Here is a 24,081-nt window from a genome sequence, read left to right as displayed (position 1 = left end):
GGAAAAGAAAATGGCAACCCACTCCAATACTCTTGCCTGGAAAATCCCATGGACTGAGGATAGGCTATAGTCCATGCGGTTGCAAAGAGTTGGACACGACTGAGCGATTTCACTTCACTTCTTAAAAAATCCATTCAACACATTTGCGACGTTGGTATTGCTACTCTAGTTTTTGAAAATGTAGTATAGGGAATTCATCATTTTAATTATCAGGATCAAAGCGGTAACGGTAAAATGGAGCCTTTTGTCACTTACCCATTTTGACAGGTTATTTTTCTATGCCCCAGTTTCCTTAACTGTAAAGTGGGAATTATTAGGAGTTAAGAGAGAGTTGGCAGATTTCGTATAAAAACAAAACAAAGTAGGAAGTATTTCTCAAATGGAACATTCTTATGCTGAAATTCGGCTCTAACTAGGCACACCTGTATTTTATCTAGCAATACTATTTTAGCATTACGGTTACAACAGTGTAACCCTGTAAAGAATTTAGACTAGTCCATAGCACTTAGTGCGCATTCCGGAGCTCCTTATTAAATTTTGGGTCTGATTCCCAAGCCCTTTTTTTTATTTTAATCTCACTTTGAGCATAGCTTCCACATATACTTTCAGTCAAGCAAGGGTGATACTACCGTAAATTTCTATTAGTGTTTTACTGTTTTTAAAGCTCTTTCAATTAAGGCCTGGCCAATGGCGGAAAGCTCCTGAGGAAACACAGAGTTCGGGTTACAAAGGGCGGTCGCTGCAGTCGCAGCACTAGCTTCTCTGACCAGCCTGGCGTCCATCCTCGCCCCGCCCCCTCCCCATCACGGCCACTCAGCGGCCGCCCCGCGCCCCGCCTCACTCCTATAGGTCCTTCCCGGACAGGCGAGGCCTTTCCATTTTCCCGCCTTCTCCAGCCCCTCCACAGCCCGAAACCTGACTGGCTCACAACGTCACCGCCCTGCCTTCCGTGAGAGCCCCGCCCTTCCGGACACCGCATCCCCCTTCCTCCACCTCCTGCCGCCTCAGCAGCCTGCCAGTTCCCAGGCCTGGGCCTCGGGTAGGAGGTGGGAGGGGAGTGGGAGGGACGGGCGGAGCCCCCCTCCCGAGGAGTCGGTGGAGGCGGGGACTGGAGGGAGGGGCGGGGCTAATCTCCTTGGCGCCTCGTTGCCATGGCAGCGGGGGAGGGCGGAGGGAGGGGAGGAAGCGAACGGGAGGGGGATGTGGTACTGCTGCGGCCGCCACCGCAGCTGCCGCTGCCTGCTTGTGGCCGCGTCTTCCCGGAGGCGGCTACTGGAAGCGGCCGAGAGCAGCTGTGGTGCTCTGCCATATTGTGTCTTCCCCTACCCATCCCTCGCCCCTCCGCTGCGGCGGCCGAGCTGACGGTGAGTCCCGAGCGGAGCGGCGCCTTCCCCAGCCGGCGCTGCCCGGCGTCCGTGCTCCCGGCCCCGAGCCGCGCCGCGGCTCCCGGGCTCGGGGACAGCGCGTGCGGCAGGCGCCGGGCGTGGGGCGCGGAGGCGGCTGTCCCGTGACGCGCCCGGACATTTTTGTCCCGTGATGAATTGGCGCCGCCACGGGAGTCTTCCCTTGCGCGTGGCTTGGGTGGTTTGTGGGCTCCCGGGGGGCGGCGAACTGAGGGTAGTGCGGCCCGGTGAGGAGTTAGGAGTTTTTCTTGAGGGGTGTAAGGACGGCCCGGGAACGGGTGTCCACGGCGGAAACCGCGCCTAGTGTTGCCGGCGCTTCGGAAAGGCTTGGAGGTGGCCCCGAGGACTCTTCGGGCTCGACTCGGGGCGAATCTACTGTTGAGGGAAGCGCCCCAAGCCCGTCGGGAGTCATTGCCGGAACCCCCTCCCCCGGCTTGAAGTGCAGCGAGACGTGCCGGGCGTGGAGTTCTCGTCCGGCCCCGGGCGGACTGGCTGGGCCGGGCCAAGTAGAGCCCGGGGAGGCGCCGGGCGCGGCCGGCTGTGAACTCCGAACAGCCGGGCGGCCGAGCGTTGGGGTGGGCAGGGCTGGGTCCCGGATGTGGGGGTGGCAGACCTCGGCACGCTCGGGCCCTTCCTCCAGCGGGCGCCCGGGGGTCCGCCGAGGGTGCTGTCTCGGGGTGGGAGTTAGTGTTTCTGCTCTGCAATATGGACACTTCCTGTTCGCCGCTTCTCTTGGGCCCTCTATCTCTGCCCTTCAGTTCTTTTTACTGGGAAGGCGAGAGGTCGTGAGGGCGTGTGCGAGGTCCCTCAGCCCTTCTGAGTTCGCCCCGCAGCAAAGCCAAGAGTTTGGAACCCGGGAAGAACGTGGGAGTCAGGGGAAAGCCGCCCAAATGTATAGTGCTCTATTTTACTAAACTCCACCCCGTTACCCCTTTGCGGAATGCCTCTGTTCCCATCGCCGCTCACGAGAGTTAGCGTGTCTTAATTCACTGGGGGCACACTCTCGGGAATCTTCCGGGACCTGATTTTCTGCTTTAAAATCTCTTTAAAGCAGCCCCTGTATTTCGTTGTCTGTTTATAGATAAAAGCCTTAGCGTGCAAGGAAATGACACACAACTTTCTTTCTTTCACCCCAACTCTGAGGTTTTGGGAAGAGGTCGATTGTTATTTCCAGGTTAGTTTACGCTGTTAATCCTGTCTTCTGATTGTGACAGCCACGTGGCCGACTGAGTGTCATTGAGTGCCCTAGCGCCGCTAGAGCAGAGGCTTCAGTGGCAGCCAGGGGCTCTGTAGCCCTGTAGTTGCTTTGCACCCACATGTGGTGTTTCCTGAGATGGGGAAGTGGAAAAAGCTGAATTGTTACTCTCTTATCTCTGTTCAAACCAAGTCGACTTCTCCCTGTTTTCTTGCAGTCCGTGTAAGGTGCTTTCTCCTATTTTGATGATTCGTATTTAAAATCTAAGCAGTATTAGGTACCATTAAGGAGTGTTGGGGAACAGAACAGTACATTATGGAGTTTCTCAACTCGGGGGGAAAAATCCGTTTGAGTTTCAGAGTGGTTAATAAGTTTCTAATGTAATCAGAAGTAATCACATTCTGGAGGATTTGTTTTTGATAGTTTCATTATGACCTGAAAAGATGTATTACTAGTGGAAATACTTGTTCAGAGATAAAATACTTTGTTTGATTTGTGCATGGGCACTTTTCTTTTTTTTTTAAGGGATTGTATTAACAGCTAGTATAGATGTTAACATCAACAGATTTTAAAGAAATGAAATTGTTTTAGAATATATAAAAGTAAGAGACCAAGGACTGAAGATCAAAAATAACAAAAAGCAAAATAAATATTAAATTATTTTAAAGTAAGATAAGTTAAAAAAAGGTTGAAGATGGATATTTGGACAGTTTGGAGTTTTCAGAATTTAGGTATCAATACATACAATTTAAGTACATGCAATCTTTGATTTCATCATGTTAAATTTTGTAAATGTTTTGGCGAATTTGAATTATTTCTGTAACATATGTTTTTATTTGCATCAGTTTTATTTGAAGAGTGCTAAACCACAGGAAACATTTAGAATTATGTGTAAAAGTTATAGCAGCACCATTCATTAGAATTTTAATATGCCATAATAATGGTTTTCAGGGAAGCTTATAGCTAAAAAGATTGGAGAGGCTTCAGTGCAGAAAAGACAATGCAATTGAGAAGTGAATATGTGGAGTGACCACTGAGACCAGTGCATAGTTGAGAAAGAAAACTAAATGAGATGAAAAAGTACTTATATAATGGAGGAAATACTGAAAACATATGCTGGGAGATAACTACATTAATAGTTATGGGATGTGGCTATCAAAACTTTACAAAGTGCCATCCACACAAGGATTAATCTTGTTCTTGTGGCAGCTTGTGTATGTGTGCCTTGCTTTTGGATTGTTATCATTTTCGAAACTGGATTTTGCATACTTGCAAAAAGGTCCTCCAGAATAAAGGGCCCAATTTTTTGTTCATTTCTTAGGGAAGAAAAAGTACTCTAGGATTTGATCCTTGTTCTTGGGTTGAAGAGACATGATTAATACATGTGAAAAAAAAATTACAGTGTGAGATGATGTAATTAGGAGTTAAATTGTATAATGCAGGCAGGTACTGTAAGAGTTGAGAAGGAAATTAGAAGGTTTGAGTAAGATAGAGGGGTAACTTCTTGAAGAGAGTAAGATTTTTGCTTTCAGAAGTCCCACTAGATTAATCTTCCTAAAGATTATATCACTCTTAATGACCAAAACCTCTTATATCAAGAGGAATATCAAATTTCTTCTTAAGAGTTTTTGAAATTTGGACCTAGTCTCCCATCTTATCTTCCACAGGAACTGTTCATTATTTACTGCTTCAACATGGTGTAACAATTTACTTCTTTTTCCCTTGGCTGATACAACATTTTTCTGTTGGAAATGCACCTACACACGTCCTCTTAACCACTGAAAATCTACTCAAACTTGAGGCTTGGTTAAAATGTTAATTGTCTTGAGAGCCTTGGAATCATTTTAGATCTGCCTTCCACCTCTCCAGTGGAAAAGTCTTACTCTCTTGGGTTGTAGCATGCTATACTACCTTGTGTGTGGTTTTTTGTTTGTTTGTTTGTTTGTTTGTTTTTATTTATTTTTTGTGTGTGTTTTTTTTATTTTTTGTTTTTGTTTTTTTTTTCTTTTTTTTTTTTTTAATTTTTGTGTGTGTGGTTTTTAATAAATAGTTTTCGAGCACCTACCATTTGCCAGGCACTGTTATGGGAACTAGGGCTACAGCGTTGCAAAACAGATTCCCTATTCTTCATCCCAAGAAAATTAAAGTCTTTGACCACCCAGAGGAGTCTTCCCTCCACCGCCCCCAGATAAATGCTTAGTATTTGATTATTTTCTGAATAAAGGAAAGGCAGCACTTACAAGGTAGAGAGATGGATTGAAAGTATGTATGAAGGGTACGAAAGAATAACCAATTATGGATGGCCTTGCAGATATCACTTTTGAATTTAAACATGGTTTAATCCAAAAAAAAAAAAGATGTCATTTAAGCCTGGGAATGAGGGGATAAAGTTCTTATTTGAGGAAGGTTCATTTGACAGCATTGTGCAAGGCTAGTTATTGACTATGGAAGGGGAATAACTTTGAGAATGAGGTTTGGAAAGGGAACATAATCAAGAAGATGGTGAGTTTAGTTAGAGTGTAATGTGAGTAGAAGATATCAAGGTGAATATAATCTTTAATGACTATAGAGATTAGAGGTATGAGATAGTTCATTCAATATAGAGATGACAGCTGATGTTATAATTTTTTGTTACAGAGTTACTAATTGAAGTGTGGAGGCCTAAAAATGATGCTTTGGAAAACAAAAGGAGCATCTGCTTTGGTCATATGTGACTTCATAATTAATACTGTAGACTTGTTCAAAACCTTAATTTACACTGTATGAGAGTGCTACCAAATATAAAGGATCCAAAAAAATGTTTATCACCATTCACTTCCAAAGGATTTTGGTTCATATATTTATTTCCCTTGCCCTTTTTTTAAATTTAAATAAACTTTTGGTTTTAGAATAGTTTTACAATTACAGAAAGTAGCCAGACAGTGGAGTATACCTCACCCAATTTACCCTATTGTTAACTTCTTACATTACTATGGTACAGTTGTCATAACTAAGGAAACAAAGTTGCTACTTTACTATTCACTAAATTGCATACTTCATTAGTTTTTCCCAAGTGTCCTTCTTCTGTTTGAGAATTCTAGTTTCTCACATTTTTCTTATTTTTGATGATTGTGAGAGTTTTTAGGAGTACCAGTCAGAAATCTTATAGAACATCCCTCAATTGAAAATTACTTGATGTTTTCCTCATGAGTAGACCTGGGTAATGGGTTTTAGGGAGGAAGACCACAGAGGTGAAGTGCCATTCTCATCACAGCATATCAAGGGTACATACTGACAACAAAAAATTGATGTTAACAGGCTTTGAGGTCTTTGTCAGGTTTCATTCCCTACCCATTTATACTCAGCTGTTTGGAGTCAAGTTGCCAAGCAAGGCTCACGCTCAAGGCCTTGACCTAATTTTGATTTGTGTATTTTTTTATTTCCCTCAACCTAATTTTCCTGTCCATAAATAAACATTAAATTTGGGCTGATATTTATCGAGCATCTACTGTATTTAAGTGCTGTATTTAAGTATCCGAGCATCTACTGTATTTAAGTATATCTCTTGTGGTGAACAAGAGACATCATTCTACCCTTCTGGAGTCAGTCTGATGTGAACATAAAATAGAATATATCCGCTCACCTATATAGGTCTTATTTCATTGACAGTTGTAAACATAGTATTACTGTAAGCCTAAAAGGCTAAATAAAGCTAAGTGGCCATGTAGAAATATGCTGTTATTGTAAAAGTTAAATATGTATACTATTAAAATAGCCATCTTTTTGCTACCAACATGAATAATGGAAAATTATTTTGATTCTCTCCAAGTAGGTGTAGTATTGTTGAGTTAGAATAGTTTAATTATCATTAATTATCTTCATATCTTATCAAGTTTGCACATTGTATAAGAAAATTTTTGACTTCTTGATTGTATTTTCATAGATATTTGCTGCTTTTGCTACTTAGAGGTTTTTTTTCCCCCCTCAGAAGTGCTTTGAAAGATAATGTTGAGTAAGAATTTCAGTTAATTTTTTCTGTTTAACTGGGTTAACTGAAAGCATTTTTATGTTGAACTCTTATTGAAATTCTCTCTAAAATGCATTGCTAATACATTTACACTTTTCACATTTTATAATGTTCAGCTGACTGAGCATAATTTATTTAAATTAGAATTTTGACACAGAGTACAGTTATTTTGAATTTTTTATATAACCTTAGAAGTAGAGAATTGAGGAAATTGATGAACTTACATCCTTGTGGTTTATTTGTCTTAAAAGAGGAATTACAGGAAAAAAGGAAGAGATTTCTTGTAAATTGAGATTTTACTGTTCCATCTGCCTGCCCTAACTTTCTGTCCAACTCTTCCTTAAAAGTTCAGGTTAAATTCTTCATCTATGCTGAGTGAGCAACACTTACTAATAATCATAGCAACAATTCCTACCTTTTATCAAGTGCCTGCTATATTCTGACATGGTATTATATTAGACACATGAATATATAATTATCCATAATGACTGGGCAGGATATATTTTATTCTTATAAAGAGACAGAAGTTATGTAAATACCGAGCTGAGTGTTTGAACCCAGGTCTGTCAGATTTTAAAATTTCATATTCTTTGTACTGTGACCCAAAGTCTTTGAAAAATGGATGTTTGCCAGGATGAGATAGATGTTTCTTTCCCAGGAAAAAATAAGGAAGAATACAGTTTAGAGAAAGCAAACTAATATTTATACAATGCTTATTCTGTGCCCAGGTGGCTCTAGTGGTAAAAGAACCTGCCTTCCAATGCAGGAGACACAGATTTGATCCCTGGATTGGGAAAAGCCCCTGGAGGAGGGCATGACAACCCACTCCAGTATTCTTGCCTGGAGAATCCCATGGACAGAGGAGCCTGGCAGGCTACAGCCCATAGGGTCACACAGAATCAAACAGGAATGAAGTGACTTAGCACATTTTGTGATATGAAGGCCACAACTTTGTTGTCATAGTGAATTAAATAAGTAGTGTTATTCCTTGGGATGTAAGGGGGTGAAGTCATTTGTCAGAGACACATAAATAAGTTGGTAGGTTATGGGTCTGCTTGACTTCAAAGCCTTATTACTCTTTTACTTTTCTAGTACAGAATGCTGCTTTATTTACTCATTTAAACATTTGCTTACTAAATGTTACGGTATGTGGCCGAGAATAAAAATGAATGTATTTTTGTTCTGCCTACAAGGATTTATATTCTAGTACAGCATTTCTTAAATGGATGATAGAGAATCAATATAGTAAATTGTGACCAATGTTTCTTAAAAAATACAATCAAATAGAAAATGTGAGTGTGTTGTATGTGGTAAGGGTAAAAGTGCTATTTCATTTTGTTTCAGTTATATATGTAAGCATGTCATGGTTCTCTTATAAAAATGTATTTCTTATTGTGGGGTAGCATCAAAAGTTCGAAAACTACTGGTCTAGTGCCTGAATTAGAAAGGTAAGCAAATAATGGTGAATAATTAGAAGTAGCAAGTAAGTTCTATATGTCTGAGCCACCAGGGAAGCCCAAGTTCTGTAATAGTCCTCTAAGTAGGATGCTGAGGAAGCATGATTGGAAAAATTAAGTGATTCAAGGAAGGCTCCTAGAGAGAGAACTTTGAGTCTCTGAAACATAGGGTGGAGAGCCTGTAATACATCTTAAGGAGTAAAAGAGCACTGGATATTCAGGAAGCTTGGAGGTGTGAAATTGGTGCAAACCGAAGCCAGATTTTGTGTGGATTTGTCAGCCACCATGCTAAAGATTTTAGATTTTATTAGGCCCGTGGTTTTTCTGAAACCTCATGGCATTCTTTTGCTAAAGAACAGATATATTAATATATTTGATTCTATCATATAATCTAGAAACAATTTTAGGAACAGAAAATTTGACCATGTAACAGGTATATAGTATAAAATGATGTGAGCACAACTGTTGATCACAACCAAAAAAAGGTGAAGCATTTTTAAGGTGACTATCAAATGTTCCTTTTCTATTTTTTCTTGCATTTTTGCTATTGCCAGCAGACTAATGGTAGCAGGTGCTAAAGTTTGAAGAAAACGTTATGAGAAAATTGTTCATTTTTTCCTTTGAATTTGAAGACAACCGTTATTTTGAGGACAGTAGGGGCCCTTTATTGGAACGTTAGTATTTCTGTAAGCCGAAGTTTGCAACCTTTACCTCCAGCTGTGTTTTGTTGGGCTTGAAATATTAAAAACAAAACAAAACACTTTTTTTCGCCTATTTGCTAATATTTAAATGTTGGTGCATTTCACACAAAAATCTAGAGTTCTTTTGTCCCTTGGAAAAAATGAATATTGTGGCAGCATTGGTTTCATAGTTTTGATTGGCTGAAACTTATAAGTAACTGCCCTCTTTTGGCAGAGTCCATCTTTCTTACAGAAGACCAGTTTTACTTGTTTGTTGCCTGCCTGGTTCTTGTAAGGCTTTTGAATTGTCTGCTGTGTACTGTTATTTTGTGAAATCCCTTTTAAAAAGGGGAAAAAAATCCTCTTTTAAAAAGAGGATTTGGGGTCTTTGAAAGATCATTCTGCTAGAATTGGGGAAGATGAATTGGAGGAGTATGAGAGGCATCTGGTTAAAATGCTAAGCAGGCGGGATGTCCTTTTCTTCTGTCCTTTTCTTCCATAGTACTTTGTACCTTTCTCAGAGCACTTACTGTGTATAGCTTTCTCTTATCTGTGTTACTTATTTCTTCAACTGAATTGTAAACACCTCATACATAACATGGGCATCCCAGGTGGCACTAGCGGTAAAGAACCTGCCTGCCAATGCAGGGGACACTAGTTCGATGCCTGGGTGTGGAAGATCCCTTGGAAGAGGTCATGGCAACCCACTCCAGTATTCTTGCCTGGAGAATCCCATGGTCAGAGGAGCTGGGCAGGCTACAGTACATAAGGTCACAAAGATTCAGACATGACTGAAGTGACTTATCACACATGCACACATAGCATATGCTGAGTGAATGCTTGTTTAATTTAATTGTGTTTATTTTTAAAATCACTATGTTTGTTTTTCTCAAAGGTGAGTTTTCTTGGCAGTTTTAGATTATCTCTCAATGGAAAAAATCTTTTGCATGTTTTAAGTATTGCAATTTACCCTAAGAATGAGTAAATGCCAAATACTTTTAGAGCATGTGTTACGTGTGAAAAACAGATCACATCAGTTCTGTATAATAAGACGGTGGACTTTTTAATTCGTTGTCCTGGTTGCCAAACATCAGGATGAAACACTGGGAAGCCTGTCTCTTGGTTTGTCCTGTAATTTTATTAAGTCATTTTGAAGGTTATTCCAAGATGTTTTTGTTACTATGTTTTGTACTGATAGCTAGAAGTAGTAACATAAAAACAAAGATCATGGCTGCTGCTGCTCCTGCTAAGTCACTTCAGTCGTGTCTGAATCTGTGCGACCCCATAGACGGTGGCCCACCAGGCTCCCCCGTCCCTGGGATTCTCCAGGCAAGAACACTGGAGTGGGTTGCCATTTCCTTCTCCAGTGCATGAAAGATCATGGCATCTGGTCCCATCACTTCATGGCAAATAGATAGGGAAACTGGGAACAGTGACAGACTTTATTTTCTTGGGCTCTAAAATCACTGCAGATGGCGACTGCAGCCATGAAATTAAAAGGCACTTGCTCCTTGGAAGAAAAGCTATGTCCAACCTAGACAGCATGTTAAAAAAGCAGAGCCATCACTTTGCTGACAAAGGTCCATCTAGTCAAAGCTACGGTTTTTCCAGTAGTCATGTATGGATGTGAGAGTTGGACCATAAAGAAAGCTGAGCACTGAAAAATTGATGCTTTTGAACTGTGGTGTTGGAGAAGACTCTTGAGAGTCCCTTGGACTGCAAGGAGATCCAACCAGTCCATTCTAAAGGAGATCAGTCCTGGGTATTCATGGAAGGACTGATGCTGAAGCTGAAACTCAAGTACTTCGGCCACCTGATGCGAAAAACTGACTCATTGGAAAAGACCCTGATGCTGGGAAAGATCAAAGGCAGGAGGAGAAGGGGATGACAGAGGATGAGATGGCTGAATGGCATCACTGACTTGATGGACATGAGTTTAAGCAAGCTCTGGGGGATGGTGATTGACAGGGAAGCCTGGCATGCTACAGTCCATGGGGTTGCAAAGAGACATGACTGAGCAACTGAACTGAACTGATAGTTATTTTCTAAAATTTCTAATGCTTTTTACTGTTAAAATGTAGATGCTAAAAACCACCCAAGAAATGTGTAGCTTAGTGAATTATTCTAAGGCCAACCCTCATGTAACCATCCTTCAAGTTAAGGAATAGAATTTTGCCAGCCACTTTAGATGCCCTTTTACATGCCTATTCCAAAGCATAGCTCCTTTTCTTCAAAATGTAACCAGTATTCTAGCTTTTCTGAGAGTCACTTAAGTTTCCCAACTATGTATTCTTATACAGTATGGGTAGCCTGTTTCCTCTTTATTTCTTTCTGATTAGCTTTTCTTCCTTTTCATCCTCTGTTTCTCTTAAGGCTTTGTATGTTTATTTTTTCTCTTCTTTACTTAGGTCTTCATTTCTGAAAGTTTTTTTCCCCTCTTTTATTTCAGATTATTTCTTGAGCTCTGTTTTATTTCTGAACTTTTCTAATTCTGATATATGGGGTTTTTTTTCATGTCTTATGTAATTTTTAAGCTCATTTTTGTGTTTGTACTGTGGCAAGAACATTTAACATGAGATCTAGCCTCTTAAAATTTTAAGTGTACAATACAGTATTGTTAACTATAGAAGCTCTGTTGTACAGCACATCTCTAGTATTGAACATACTCATTTTGTGTGATGGAAACTTTTACCCATGGTCCCTGTTTCCCGTCTGCTTCCAAATTTAACTGTTTTTCTGTTTCTCTTATTGTAATTTTGTGTGATATTCTTCCTCAATGCCTTTCATCATTTCTTTACATGAAACTAGTTTTCTTGAACTTCTAGGAGGAGGCTTGGTTCTGATAACTCTTTTAACTTCACATTCCTGTTTTTTTTGTTGTTGTTCATTATTTTAAAAATGGTGAATGGCTTTCTGAGATTTCCCAGCTCTGTTCCACTCTGGTATTCTGTCTGGACTCTCTTTTTATCTCTTTTTTTCTCTATCCTGCTTAATTTTTTTTTTTTTTTCTTTTTTTGCCATTCCTAGTACTTCCTCTTAAGCTTAGAGTTTGTCTTAGAAGAGAGCCCCAAATGTCAAGTTTTGAATGCTCAAAGGGACTAGATTGTTCCATGCTTATAGGAACTGTAGCTTTACTGTAGTCTCCTTGCATTTAGTTTCAGCTTTTGTTCAGTACAAACCGCCTGTCAGTAGTTTCCAGGTCGTTTTGTTCTCAAGTCCCTCCTTGCTTCCCTCTGTCTTCTCCCAGACACTGGCAGAAAGTAAGACTGTGGACTGTTGGTGATTTGTTTAAGCCCTTTGTATTTTGGGGTTGGTGGGGAGACTTTGTTAAACATAGTTTTGTAGATATCCGTATTATCCGTGGGTTTGGGGTTTGCTCTCTAGTTGCTCACTGTTTTTATGTGAAGATTTTCAAGGAATCAAAATTTATTACCACCAAAGTTACTATCTTCTCAAAATCCTTTTCCTAATTTAATTTGGGGAGTGCGCATGTCTTTTTCCCCTCAAATCTTAACAAAAAACTTTCATTTCTTCTGATATTATTGCCACTTGATACTGTCCACTGATTGTAGGTACATGTTACAAAACTCTGAACCTATTGTTTTGCTGTGATTATTTATTTGTAATAAGAGAACCTTTAAGAATCTATTAAAGATCCTTTGGGAAATTGTGAAAGGGTCATGGGCTTGCCTTTCTGTTGCGTGTATACAAGTGTTCGTGCTTTGACTTGTAATGCTTTAGCTTTTTCCAGTATTTAAAAGCTAACCTACATTTAGGTTACCATACAGTGATACACCTAGAACCGTTCTTAAATTATGGAGCAAAAATGGGTTAAATACTAAGAATCAGATGCATGTAAGTAAATAATTGCAGTATGAGACATACACTTCTAGACGTAGATTCTAGTGCTGTGGAAACAGAGTGAGAACTTTCCCCAAGGAATGGGATATAGTGAGGTGGGTTTCATAGTCATAGTGGGGCTTTATTAATGCTGTGTCAGTACCTTTAATAACTCATCTTCCCTATTTTGTCAGACTTTCCCTTTGGTAGTTCTTTATACAAATGGATTAACAGTAGGCTTCCTTTAATTGCAACTTCAAAATAGCATATTGTTCACATGGAATTAAAATAATTGATGTCTTAAAGTTTTCTTTTGTGATAAACTTTCTAAAGTAGAGAAGTGAAATTTAGGAAGTAAAAAGATCACAGAGCACAGTGGAACATAGTATCTAACGTAATATTATCATTGCAGTATAATTTAAATATAATTTTACCTTTGTGTTTCTTGTCTAGTTGGCAGCAAGTTAGAACCAAGTTGTACTTGCTTAAAGTATTCTTCTTAGGTGTGTTGAGCCCATTATTTCCTAGTCTCTTCTGGGTTTTATTAGTTTTTTATTTACTTTATAATATAGAACTTTAGTGTTTATAAAGGGATTTCATGTTGATTATTTCTTTTGCGCTGTTGACACAAATAACCACTGTAAAAAGAGGACATATAAACACATTTAGAACATTGTTAAGAGAGACTGAAAATCCCTAAGAGAAGTTCAGGTGGGAATTACATGGAGGAATTGTCATTAAATGAGGCCATAAATATTAGGGTTTTGACTGAACAGTGGTAGGGAGGGTAAACAATCCAGATGTTGCAGGAGAAAGCAGATATTCTGTTTAATAGCATGTATCTTTAATAATTTAGCATAAATATATCTGACGTCAGTAAGTGTTCATATAAGGTTAGTTTAGTCCTGTTTTAAAGAGGACTTAATTTTATGGTAACTTACTTTTGTGGGGGTGTTTGTTTTTATTTGCCTGTTTATTTTTACCTGTGCTGGGTCTTCGATGCTACATGGACTTTTCTTCAGTTGTGGTGAACAGGGGCTGCTCTCTAGTGGTGGTGTGCGGCTCCTTATTGTGGTGGCTTCTCCTGTTGCGGAGCGCAGGCTCTGGGGAGCCCGAGCTGCAGCAGTTGCTGCATGTGGGCTCAGTGGTGGAGGCTCCCAGCACTCGAGGACCGGCTAAGGTAGTTACGGTACACGAGCTTAGTGGTGTGTGTGGGATCTTCCTGGATCAGGGATTGAACCTGTGTCTCCTGCACAGGTAGGCGAATTCTTTACCACTGAACCGCCAGGGGAGCCCCTGTATTGTTTTTAGAATTACATAAAAAATCACTATATTAAATCAGCCATATACAGTCTTAAGTTCTAATTTTGCTTTCCAAATTTGTTATGGGGGCATTAGTAATGCAAGATATCACTGTTTGCCTTTATTAAATTTATTTTGATCATGAATGTGCTTTTAAAAGATGCTTATTTTCAGTGGAACAATTTAATTTACTGTATACTTACTGCATGGCTGACTAATTATGGCTTATATTCAAAGCACTGAAAGCCATATTACCCATAAATAAATTTTGGTGACAAAGAATACCACCTGTTTCTATTCTCATGCCAACCAAATTTATCTTTTTACTTTAGGACATTTGATCTGTTGATTTTTCAGGTTTCTGAAACTTTGTTCCTTTCAAAATAGCTTTTCAAGTATAGTTACAGCACTATCGAAAAACTGAAGTGCTGGTTGGCTTCCTGGTTACAATATGGTGATATTACTTCTCATTCTACATGGTAGAGGTATTTTCCTTCCATTTGTGTTTTGTTTACTTTTCTGTACTGTTTTTTTCAGCTTCTAATGCACTTTTCTTCAGACATTACATTGATCCGTCATCCCAAAGATTGAGAAGATGGGTCTTCTTAAGCTAGATTTACACCAAAAGCTACTAGTGCTTTTTTTTCCTATCATGTTTCATAACATGTAAGATAAACTCGTGCTGTGTTTTAGATACTAATAAAAGTTACAAATTATTTTGTCATTACCTTGCCTGATTGTTTTCAACCCCATGAACTGGGACTCACAGTCCCACCAGGCTTCAATTGTCCATGGAATTCTCCAGGCAAGAATTCTGGAGCGGGTAGCCTTCCCTTCTCCAGGGGATTTTCCCAACTGAGGGATCAAACCCGGGCCTCCTGCATCGCAGGCAGATTCTTTACTGTCTGAGCCACCAGGGAAGCCTTTAAAAGCATTTATTCAGTTCAGTTGCTCAGTCACGTCCGACTTTGCGACCCCATGAATCACAGCATGCCAGGCCTCCCTGTCCGTCACCAATTCCTGGAGTTCACTCAGACTCAGGTCCATCGAGTCCATAATGCCATCCAGCCATCTCATCCTCTGTCGTCCCTTTCTCCTCCTGCCCCCAATCCTCCCCAGCATCAGAGTCTTTTCCAATGAGTCAACTCTTCGCATGAGGTGGCCAAAGTATTCAGCTTTAGCATCAGTCCTTCCACAGAACACCCAGGACTGATCTTTAGAGTGGACTGGTTGGATCTCCTTGCATCCAAGGGTTAGAAATACCTATTTTTCTCAACAGAGAAAATTTTCACTCAACTTAGATCTATTGTGGACTATTTTTTGAAACCAGTGTCTCTCTGTGAAAAGCGGGTTATGTGCTAGGGTTCATTAAGAAAAAGGGTAATTTGGTCTTTATACAGAGAATATCAGGTTTCTTTACTGGTTTAGAAAAGGCAGAGGAACCAGAGATCAAATTGCCAACATCCGCTGGATCATGGAAAAAGCAAGAGAGTTCCAGAAAACATCTATTTCTGCTTTATTGACTATGCCAAAGCCTTTGACTGTGTGGATCACAACAAACTGTGGAAAATTCTGAAAGAGATGGGAATACAGACCACCTGACCTGCCTCTTGAGAAATCTGTATGCAGGTCAGGAAGCAACAGTTAGAACTGGACATGGAACAACAGACTGGTTCCAAATAGGAAAAGGAGTACGTCAAGGCTGTATATTGTCACCCTGCTTATTTAACTTCTATGCAGAGTACATCATGAGAAATGCTGGACTGGAAGAAACACAAGCTGGAATCAAGATTGCCAGGAGAAATACCAATAACCTCAGATATGCAGATGACACCACCCTTATGGCAGAAAGTGAAGAGGAGCTAAAAAGCCTCTTGATGAAAGTGAAAGAGGAGAGTGAAAAAGTTGCCTTAAAGCTCAACATTCAGAAAATGAAGATCATGGCATCTGGTCCCATCACTTCATGGGAAGTAGATGGGGAAACAGTGTCAGACTTTATTTTTCTGGGCTCCAAAATCACTGCAGATGGTGACTGCAGCCATGAAATTAAAAGACGCTCACCCCGTGGAAGAAAAGTTATGACCAACCTAGACAGCATATTCAAAAGTTGAGACATTGCTTTGCCGACTAAGGCCCGTCTAGTCAAAGCTATGGTTTTTCCAGTGGTCATGTATGGATGTGAGAGTTGGACTGTGAAGAAAGCTGAGTGCTGAAGAATTGATGCTTTTGAACTGTGGTGTTGGAGAAGACTCTTGAGAGTCCCTTGGACTGCAAGGAGATCCAACCAGTCCATTCTGAAGGAGATCAACCCTGGGATTTCTTTGGAAGGAATGATGATAAAGCTGAAACTCCGTGCGAAGAGTTGACTCACTGGAGAAGACTCTGATGCTGGAAGGGATTGAGGGCAGGAGGAGAAGGGGACGACCGAGGATGAGATGGCTGGATGGCATCGTGGACTCGATGGACGTGAGTCTGAGTGAACTCGGGGGATGGTGATGGACAAGGAGGCCTGGCGTGCCTGTGATTCATGGGGTCGCAAAGAGTTGGACACGACTGAGCGACTAAACTGAACTGAACTTACTGGTTAGAAGCTAACACCTTTCTTTTTTTTTTTTTAACTTATAAAGCTATTGCTTCATTTTAACTTCTCCAAGAAAGAAATGAACAACTGAGACCCTTTTTTTAATTTAATTTTTTAAAGACAAGTTCCGCAACAGTGTGTATGGAAACTCTATACTGTGTACAAAGAGCACAAAATTTTTCAGATAGAAGTGGCATTTGAACCATGGTTTACACAATGTATCTGGGCAAGTTGATTTAGGAGATAAGTGAATTCGGTGGAAGATTGCCACACCAGTTCCCCCCCCCCATCCCTGATTTTAATGTTTTCTGCCATTTAGCATGAGTTGGTCAAAGGTTTTTCCCTCATTCAATTTTTTTTTTTTTTTAATCCCTATTTGAAAAACAGTTTCCCTATGAGACAAATCTTTGACCCTTTTGTATTCTGTGTCCTCCCCTCCCTTTCCCTTTCTTGACTGGCAAATGCAGCTGCGCACATTTTTTGTTTAGAGACAATGGATCACATGCTGTGTCACCTAAATCTGTGACCAAGAGGCAGTTTTATCCCTCAGAGACCGAAATGCTTCAGTTGTCCTGGATATGTGACATCATGTAGCATTATAACCAAACATGTGTCTTTTTGCAGCCGTACTTTTGGGATTTGAACCTACCCTGTACTCTCAATATTGGATTTTACAGGATCAGTTCAGTTCAGTCGCTCAGTCGTGTCCGACTCTTTGAGACCCGCACGCCTGGACTCCCTGTCCATGTTTATAAAGAGAACCTTAAAACAAAGAATGTATTGTAGGAAAAGGTTGTGAGTTCCTTCAATATGGCTTATTTTTTTCTTACTTGAGAGTTACCAAAGTTATCAGATAATGTGAGCTAGTAGAATATTAAAGTTCCTAGCGTTGTATTTGTTACACAATGCCTTGCAAATAGTATTGCTCAATAAGTGTTACAGTGTTATTACTACCAGTGTGGTATATTAGCAAGAAAATTGTTTTCGTGATTTAAAAATGATGAACTTGAGATTTTGGAAATAGTATCTGTAAACTGCTAAAATATTTAATGGTGAGCTTGTTGTAAGCTTATTGTATTGCTGAGTCAATCTAGTAAATGTAGTACTGTGACTTCAGTCTTGAGTAGTGGTACATTTTATAATTAATTAATAAAAATGGTTTATTCCTAAGGAGATGAAGATGAGGAAAGGAGGGGGAAATTGAGTGGAAATTCCTTTTATTATATAGCATATCTTAATCAGAGACCAAGCTTAAATCACAGTAAAGAACTGAAGTAACTGCCAGGCAATTCTGATAAAATTCATAAACTTCTTGGATCTCTGTGTTAGATATTTTCCGTGGAAAGCATTGTTTAGTCATCTGAGCTAAGTGAATGACAGCTTGTTTCCCCTTGCTCAGGTTGCCGTAGCCTGTCAGATGATGTTTTATATTGGTTACTTTAAGGTGATTGGATGGAAAAACCACAAGTCTGAGAAGGGGCCTACTCTCTGGTTGCTCTTTTGACACTTCTAAGATTGTTTAATTTACTGATAACAATAAGTTCTTGGTGAGAGGTAAAATGACAAGTCAATAGACATGTTTCCAAATGTCTTAAGAGCATGTAAAAAGACATAATGAGATATTGTATGTGTACAAAATTAAATATAACCAAATATCATACTCATTTGTCACAAGTTTTAGGAATTTAGATGTTTAAAGTATTTATAGTGAGACTGATTTTAAATAGGAAGCTAGACTAGTAGGGTGAAAATGGTGAGAAACAACTTTATTTGTAGTTCAGATGCCGCCATATAGCTTGAGATTATCCGTCCCTTGCTTTAAGCATGGGACTGACTGGAAGCCTTCTTCAGGGCCTCTCGGTATGATTGCTCAAGAGAGTTTCAACTTCTTTCCAGTTCTAGTAGAACATAACAGATGGCATGGTTCCTTTTCGCTCCAGTGTAGTAAAAGTTTTTTAGAAACAGCAAAATGGTTTTTCTCATTTACCTTTTCTGTATAATGAGGAAAGAAATATTCGATGATGTTCAGGGGTGTAAGAAAAAAATAAATTGTGATAAGTTTGCTTCCTAGTGGTTCAGATGGTAAAGAATCTGCCTGCAATGCAGGAGACACAGGTTCAATGCCTGGGTCAGGAAGAGCCCCTGGAGAAGGGAATGACTACCTACTTCAATAATCTTGTCTGGAGAATTCCATGGACAGAGGAGCCTGGCGTAGTACATAGGGGTCACAAAGAGTCAGACATGGCTGAGCAATTAACATGAATAAACACACATCAAAAATTAGCTATTTTTTGATGTCTTTTTTCAGTGCTACTCTTCATTTCCTAAAAACAATTATTATATGATATAATGAATTAAATATAAATTTAAAATTAAAAAATTTTCTCACAAACAACTTACAGATACAGGGTTCTAAGAACTATGATACAGGGAAGATAAAAACAGTTAAAATTGAAAAATGTAACATGAAACTCTAGAGTAATTTGAAAAGGACTTTTAAAAAGTATTAAACACATTTATAGAACTGAATTAATTGCAATTAATTCCTTACTTGCCATGGATTTATTTTACTAAGGTATACATGAAAAAGCTTTTATGTTCATGGGAATTGCTGGACTGAGGGCCTGATTTGGGGGGTTGTTTAATTTTATATACATGAGTCCATATTTTTAAGGTACTATAGATATTATCCAGAAACTTACAATATAGTAATATCTTGAAAGAAATTATTTTGTATATTTTAACTTGGTGAGAATTCTGTAGATTCAGGATAGTAGATTCTGAACTAGTTGGATATAAATAAAACTATGTATGTAGATGGGGCTTCCCTGGTGGCTCAGTAATAACGAATCCACCTGCCAATGCCGAAGACACAGGTTTGATCCCTGGGTCAGGAAGATACCTGAAGGAAATGGCAATCCACTCCAGTATTCTTGCCTGGGAAATCCCATGAACAGAGGAGCCTGATGGGCTATGGTCCATGGAACTACAGGTGTCGGACATGACTTACCAACTAAACAACAACATGTATGTATTTATATTCTTGTCCTGTTTTGATCATAGCATTATATTGCCACTGCATCTTTTTATTATTGAGAATGTCATTACTAGTGAAAGCTTAGCATACTTTATTTCATAGGTAGTGTAGTTGGTTTGTTTTTTGTATATATATAAATTCTTTTATTATGTATTAGAATGTTAGCATTAGGCAGAGCTGTTAATAAAGGAACTTAAACTCTTCAGGGGCTATTAATAGCAATCAACTTTAAAAAGTTCTGAAAGTTTCTATATGGTTTAATTCTTTTAGATTATTAAACTAGAAAGGTCTGAAGAAAGATTCTGTCATGTGGCATGACTGGTAAAAGATTGACATAACATAAAGTTCATGGAAACAGTAAAAGGAAGTGAAAGTCACATCATAAAGAAAATGATGAAACTGTTATTGCAGCACTCTTCCGAGAAGTCCTAATTTGTGCCATACCAGCGGATGTCCTTAGTTTAAAAGGAGACCCGTCCTTAATGTTAGAACTTTTTTAAAATTTATAAACTTTAAAACATAAAATATTGTTATGGATCTTATACTCTATTTTTTTAATTTGAGAGATACTATCTATCTATCTATCTATTTATCTATCTATATATATATATATACTGCTTCAGAAAGAAACCTAATAATAGTTTAAAAATTAATAATAGTAATAATAATTACCAGCTAGTATTCATTGTGTCCTTACTCTCTACCTCTGTTCTAAGTCCTTTATATTCTCATTTAGTTTGTACTGACAATCCTATGTAGGTACTGTTGGAATTCTGCATTGATAGGCCTTCTAGTCTGTTGAGTAGCAGAGCTGGAATTTGAACCCAGGAGTATCTCTTCACGACTCATGCTTCCTCTTAAACCCTCTGCTTCACTGCCACCAGATTCTAATATTAATAATAGTGATTTCTATTTTATGACTTTATAATATGAAATTGTCTTATCTTTCACAATTGTAACTTCAAATGTACTGCCTCCTCACGTTTCTATTCAGTGTTTTCTAGTATTACATACATTTATTCCTTTCTCAAGGAAGAAGCCTTTCATTGTATAGTTGTACACTGTTTTACCATATAGCTAGCAACTATGACAACAGAGCCTTAAGTGTAGTAGGAATAAAAGGTTTCTTCTTGAAGGACCAGGAGAGAGCATTCTGAATAGTATAACTTTTATACTTCTCTTTCTCTCTTTTATCACATTACTTTATGTAAAGACATTATACTCATAATCCAGTATAGCTAATATGTTATCTTTGGAATATATTTAAAATTCCTATATGCATTTAGATATTTCTGGCATTTTAGAGTTCATATTATAGTACATTTCCTGCTTAACAGGAGATTATTTATTCTGTATCCTCAACTGTTAAATTATAAGTAGACAAAAAGGGTCTCCTAAGTAGTTGGGAAAAAACTTTCAAAGTTTATGCACTAAATTCATGTACCCTAAGGTGGACTCTTTGCACTTATCAAATCTGTATGAAATTCTAATGAAACTTAGCTGGCTTTCCAGTCTATAGCAGATAATGTTTCTATAATTGTATTTCCATGTTTTTAATAGAATGCTCCGAAAGCCAAATTTTCTTTTAACCCATTGAGTAGTAAAACATAATCTGAACTGTTAGAAGACTATTGATGACCTTTATTTACTCCCTTCTTAGTGTGGATATACATTTTTCTGCAGAAATATTAACATCTTTCTTATGGGGTCCTGTCTCAGACCTCAATGACACGTCATATAACATAGCACATAAACATTGTAGTCCCTTTTTAAAATCCAAAATACTCTATAAATTCTGAAATATATCTGCCCTCAAGGATTTTAGATAAGGGATCATATACCTGCATAATTAGGTACAGTGACTACAGTACAACTGAAAACTAGGATATAGAACTAAGATTAATCCAGTAACTCAAGTGTAGCAAATGTGAGACCTTTCAGTGTGAAGCAGTGTTTGTAACTGGAATAACACATGGATCTCTTTTAAAGAAAATAATTATAGATCCCATTTTTAGAATCACTGACTTTAGTATCTGAAGTAAGTTTATTTTTGATTGTTTTCCTTTATATTGCTTCTAAAATGAAAGCACAAAATGAAAATTTTTAAAACTTGTGTCCCCCAGAGTTTATCTATGGCAGATACTAATTGAGAAATACTGAGAAAGTGGCAAACAGTCCTATATACTTGAACAATCCCTGTGAGTATTATTCTTTGCCAAATCTTTGTTTACAGTAGCCTGAATCATGTATGTATTGAGTTGCTTCAGTTGTGTCCGACTTTTTGTGACCCTATGGACTATAGCCCACCAGGCTCCTCTGTCCATGGGATTCTCCAGGCGAAAATACTGGAGTGGGTCGTCATGCCCTCCTCCAGGGGGTCTCCCAACCCAGGGGTCGAACCCATTCTGCGGCTCCTGCGTTGCAGGCAGATTCTTTACCACTGAGCCCGGGAGAAGCCCTTCATATATGCAACTAGGAGATATATGAACATAAGTGGAGTTGGGAAGGCTAATGATTTTTCTTGCAAGCCACCAAGCATTTCTGAACACTTTGAGTATTTTTGCTATGTGCCAGACAGCCTGGCATTTGGATGAAGAGGTGAGAGGAAAGTGGAGCGGGGTTGGGATGGAGAGAGTGGGCTTCAGAAAACTCAGGTGTTGTCCTGGATGCACTGCCTCACAGGAAATGGTTTTGGCAAAATCACTGGCTCTGAGGCTATTTCTTCCACAGTAAAATGAAAGGGTTGGAGTGTATCTCTCGGCCCCTGTTCGCTTTGGTGTTCTGTGACCTGGTGCCATGGAAACAGTACAAACATTGAAGTGGGGCTTAAACTTCACCTTCCACTTGGAACCACATTTTCCCTTTGACTCCTAAGGCTTCTAGATCTGCCTCAACTATGAGAGTCATTAGAGGAAAGGACACAAAGGTAGACTGAGTGAAGACATGCCAGTGGGGCCCCAGCGCAGATCAGGGGCCCCCAGCGTGAATCGTAGTGAAGGGGTTAAAATCTTATTCCTATATTTAAAAAGTATGATTTTTAAAGGGGATGAGAAGAAGCACCCTCTTGAACAAAAAATGTACACATGACTTTTAATTACTATCTTTCACTTCCAGGGAACTGTCTTCTACTTACTACCAGCTGGCAATCACTGTCATTACAAGCAACTCTTAGTGATAGTCAAAGTTCTCAAATGTAGGGAAGCAGAAGAAACTTAAGAACCAGTGCCCTGAAATACAGGATAATATACTTCAGAGATAATTGCCATCAGAAACTAATGTAAACTAATGTAAACAGCAACATGGCGAACTAAGTACCTGGACCAGCCTTTCTGCTGAAAACAACCTAAAGTGCTGGATCAAATACATCAGTACTCAGGCCCAAAACTAAAGACTTTAAACCAAACGTTAATTGGAAACCCCGTGAGGTAAGCTGAGTACTGAAGCTGGCTATTGCCTTGAAGATATTTACCAAGTCAAGTGAGCTTCTGTTTTCATGGCCTTGTAGGGGCCCAGGGATCATGAATCAAAACCCAGAGCCAGCCAAAGTAAAAACATTTAGGTCGTCCCCGAAAATGGCACTTTACCAAACAGAAAATAGGTATAAGAGTGATCTAGAAATTCTTTCCCAACAAAGAAAGTTATCTTTCTAGAATATTGCTGTGAACAGGAAAAATAAGTCTCTATTGAAAATTTGTTACCACACACCAACCCTGACACTTGTTTGCAGCCTGAATTCACGTTAGACCGCAAGCTAAGAATTTTAACTGATCCTGGATTGTTGCTACTCCCAGGGGCCTGACAGAAGTAGCACAAATCATAATCGTGAAAGAATTCCTGTATTGGTAAAGTTTTAATGAAAAAATGAGATGCTTAAAATAAAAGTTTACAAACCATCTAAGGAAATAGGGCACAATATAAGAGAATCTGTAGAATCAGACCTACAGTTAGATCATGTCTTGGGGTTATCAGATGTAAAAGATAAAAGAATATAATATGTTCAGTGAGGAAAAGAGCAAACATTTTGTAAAAGAATCAGAAGTTCTAGAAATGGAAATATATAGTAACTGAAATTAGAATGCAAGGGATAGATAAAAGCAAATAGACCCCATTGGAGAAAAAAATGATATAACGAAAGATAAACCTGAAGAAATACAGAGAGACAAGAAAATGAAAATTATAAAAGAGCTTAGTAAAGGGGAGATATTTAAGAGAAAACATGGAACACCTTGAAAGGATTATCAGTTTTCAATAGCAATAATGGAAATAGAGACCGTGAAAATAATAAACTCAGTGAAAATAAATCTAGAAACTGACCTACTCTGAAACTGAAGTGAAAGTGTTAAGTCCCTCAGTTATTTCCAACTCTTTGCGACCCCATGGATTGTAGCCTGCCAGGCTCCTCTGTTCATGGATTCTCCAGGCAAGAATACTGGAGTGGGTTGCCATTGAACTACTCTAATTCAACCCAGAATTCTATAGCTAGCAAAAAAAAAATAACTTTTGAGAACAAGGGCAAAGTAAAGACATGCTCAGAGAAATTTGAAAGTTCACTAGCAGACCACTTTTTTTTGTAGATTGAA

General features: G+C 39.0%; 1 protein-coding gene across 7 annotated transcripts in view; it reads left to right on the top strand.

Annotated features, from left to right (window-relative positions):
• The first annotated feature begins 977 nt into the window (after positions 1 to 977).
• FOXN2 (forkhead box N2) overlaps positions 978 to 24,081 on the top strand; it is a 58,411-nt gene continuing 35,307 nt past the window's right edge. For 3 of the 7 annotated variants that reach the window (XM_027966866.2, XM_060413898.1, XM_060413899.1), the window contains exon 1: positions 1,228 to 1,364. The gene's annotated coding sequence lies outside the window, so the exon portion shown is untranslated. Of the gene's footprint in view, positions 1,040 to 1,227; positions 1,365 to 19,334; positions 19,492 to 24,081 lie in introns of those variants that run through there. The other 4 variants (XM_042246208.1, XM_060413902.1, XM_060413901.1 and 1 more) reach the window with 3 other exon arrangements.

This window comes from Ovis aries, chromosome 3, assembly GCF_016772045.2.
Source record: "Ovis aries strain OAR_USU_Benz2616 breed Rambouillet chromosome 3, ARS-UI_Ramb_v3.0, whole genome shotgun sequence".
Classification (NCBI taxonomy): Eukaryota; Metazoa; Chordata; class Mammalia; order Artiodactyla; family Bovidae; genus Ovis; species Ovis aries.
This window is presented reverse-complemented; position numbering and strand designations above follow the sequence as displayed.